Source organism: Dipodomys ordii, unplaced genomic scaffold, assembly GCF_000151885.1.
Source record: "Dipodomys ordii isolate 6190 unplaced genomic scaffold, Dord_2.0 Scaffold567, whole genome shotgun sequence".
Classification (NCBI taxonomy): Eukaryota; Metazoa; Chordata; class Mammalia; order Rodentia; family Heteromyidae; genus Dipodomys; species Dipodomys ordii.
The window spans coordinates 7,993-8,369 of NW_012267783.1; positions in this window are offsets into that span (position 1 = coordinate 7,993).

Below are 377 nucleotides of genomic sequence, written 5' to 3' on the forward strand. Positions count from 1 at the left end.
GGTTCAATTCCTCAGCACCACATAAACAAAAAGAAAAAAGCCGGAAGTGGCACTGTGGCTCAAGTGGTAGGGCGCTAGCCTTGAGCTGAAGAGCTGAGGGACAACACCCAGGCCCAGAGTTCAGGCCCCACAACTGAACCCAAAAAAAAAAAAGTAGGGGCTGGGAAGGGGGCTTAGTGGTACAGTGCTTGCCTCGCATGCAGGAGGCCCTGGGTTCAATTCCTCAGCACCACATAAGCAGAAAAGGCCAGAAGTGGCACTGTGGCTCAAGCAGTAGAACGATAGCCTTGAGCTGAAGAGCTAAGGGACAGCGCCCAAGTCCAGAGTTCAGGCCCCATGACCAACCAAAAAAATAAAAATAAAACAGGAGGGTAGCT